Here is a 2,847-nt window from a genome sequence, read left to right as displayed (position 1 = left end):
TTTTTTTTTATCCAGTATTTATCCAGTCAGTATGCTGACAGCTGACCTAATTGTATATTCCTCAGTTTTCTCTTCCCTTGTTAGAAATCAGAGAAGTGGGCAGACTGATCAGCCTTCAGCTAGCCCTGGTTTCCTGTGTTGCTTTGACTCCAGGTTGCCTAATTATGTTCCTCTGGTCTCAGGCTCTAGCAGCCGGGATATAAGCAGTCACCCTCTCAATATTTCTTGGCTAGTCAACAATTAAGCTCTTAGCTTGAACCTTGGCGCAATTCCAACCTGCACCTTTGCCTGGTCCCTCGTCTTCTGAACTCCCAGGTTTGTGGCCTACTCAGCACCCTTCATTTCCCCCACCCCCACATCTGGCTGTACCTATAACAACTTGGGTAGGTAACCCTGAACACAGCAACCCTTCTGCAAGAGCAACCCCCATAGTCCCTTACTGAGTGGTTTTCCTGGGAGGTCCAATTGGCTTCCCTGCAAGGCTTGCAGACTCTGTTAGGTATGCTGCAAAATCAAATGTAGGCTCCTTAGGAAAAGAACCTGAAGGTCAAGCCTGCTGCTTCTGTTTCTCTCCAAGCAGTAGTTATTCACCCTGCCTCCCCGCCCCACTAAGGTGCCTCTACTTGGTGGTGACTATATATGAACACAAGAAGAGGCCACCCCCACAGTCCAACCTGATTTAGTCTGCTCCATTCCCCCACCGTTATGGGCCTTTCTTGGTTGATATTTCATGAAGCTCACATCAGCTCAGACACGGTGAGTATGGGAGTATTGCAAAACAAGCTGAATAAGGGATTCACTTGACTGTCTACCTCCCCAGTAGAGGCCCGGCATAGTCTTTGTCAAGAAGAAAGATTGGTCTTTGCAGCCTTTCATCAGTTATCAGGTATTGAAACTTAGGCTTCCAACCCTGAACCCCCTCCCACAAATCAATGAATTCAATCATTTGCATGATGCCCCGTGCCTCTTCACCAAGTGGGATTCAGGGGGAGCCTATATCTAATCTGGATTTGTGAGGGTGGGGAATGGATGGAAAACTGCTTTTCACATGCAGTACAAGCACTAGTAATATGTTTTCTGGCCTTTATAACATTCTCGCTGTGTTTCAGCACTTTGTTAACAATGTATTCTGGGATATCCTTGACCCATTTTGCAATCATTTATTTCAATGATATCCTGATCTTTTCAGAAACCTAGGAAACCCATGATCACCCCACGTGGTCCAGGAGTGACTATGCCACCACATTTATGCAAAATTTGAGAAATTTGAATTTGACTGGACTACCATATCCTTCTTAGACTATATCATCGTTCCAGGAAGGCTCAAGAGGTACCTTCCCCCTTCTCTCCCTTCCACAAAAGGTGGCAACAGTCATGGTCTGAGCTCTCCCTAAGTGATGTTCAAGGCAGGGGTTCAATGCTTCCTGCAGCTGACTAATTTTTACTAGTGTTTCATCAAGGACTCCTTACAAAAGGTACATCTTCTCACTTCCCTCACCTGGAAGAAAGGACAGTCTGCATGGACCACTGAATCCTAGGAAACCTTCCAGCGCCTAAAGAAGTCTTTCACCTCTACCCTGTCCTTGTCCACCTTGACTCTCCAAATCCTTCTACTATGAAGGTTTTGTGAACCTGTTGCACCCTTGTGCCTCTTTCTTGAATAAGCTGACTCCCTTGAAACAAAATTATATTAGCTGGGACAAAGAACTTTTGCTAATAAAAGTTGATAAATGGTATTTGATAAATGGTGTTCACCATTTACAGGGCCCTCTCTTTCTCATCCAGGTCCTAACTGATCACAGAAAACCTTTGGAGTTACTTCCATTCTGCCAAGTGCATGAATCAGTCCCAGTTCTGCTGGTCCCTTCTTTTTACCCAGTTTAACTTTGCGATTACATGCAATCCGGAAACAAATGCCCTGTCCAACAGGAGTAACCTTACTTTTCTCAATACAAGAGCCCTCTGTATCATCCTGATCCCAACACTTTCTATATTCCTCAAGGACAGGGATTAATGGCCCTGATCTAAGATTACTCTCCTCAGGATCTGTATCCCAACAAAACCAACAATGGCTTTAGAGCCCTAAATTCTCCTTGTGGAAGAACTTTCAGTTTAGTGATAGAATACTGTACTGACAGAGGTGAATCTCTGTTCCTGAAAGACGACCAAGATTTGAGATCCTTTAGCTTTGTCATGAGGCCTTGTAACAAGGAGCCAGAGCCTCCCTGTTGCTTTAAGGGAACACTGGCAGTAGGGCAAGCTCCAGGTAGGATAGTCTGCCTATTAAGAGTAGCAGAAGAAAAGGCTGCCTGGGTACATTAGGCTGAAAGTGTTTATTGAAGAGCTTGCTGCTCTGCAGTAGTAAAATAGGGCAGAGACTGCTTGGGACTGCACAGTGCTTATTGCAGAGCTATTTGCCCTGCAATAGTACCAGGAAACAAGCTATACCTTGTAGCCCAGAAGCTGTAAGCTGCTGTAGAGGTCAGCCAGCCAGCCTAAAAGAGATCATCTGTGACAAATGAGTGAGGTGTGGAAGTCACTTGACCTAGGTTTAGTCAGCATATAAACTCAGGGTTTGAGCCTACTAAGTAGTCAGCCTTTGCAGGCTGCCAGGCTCTGAAGTGCCTTTGTTCTGACAGTGGCTGAGGTGTTGCCTAGGGATCCCAGTAGCCTGCAAACTAAAAGTAAGAAACAAAGTTTGCAGAACAGCTAAATGTTGTCATGCAGTCAGTGCTTCTAGTTTTAGTTACTGCTGCAAGGCTTACCTTTTGAGTACAGTTTATACTGGAAGACCAGGAAGGGGCCAGTAGGGAAGGTTAGAGGTCTAAGTGGTGCCTGAGTGGCATG

This window comes from Crocodylus porosus, unplaced genomic scaffold (genome assembly GCF_001723895.1).
Source record: "Crocodylus porosus isolate Cpor-Errol unplaced genomic scaffold, CroPor_comp1, whole genome shotgun sequence".
Classification (NCBI taxonomy): Eukaryota; Metazoa; Chordata; order Crocodylia; family Crocodylidae; genus Crocodylus; species Crocodylus porosus.
This window is presented reverse-complemented; position numbering follows the sequence as displayed.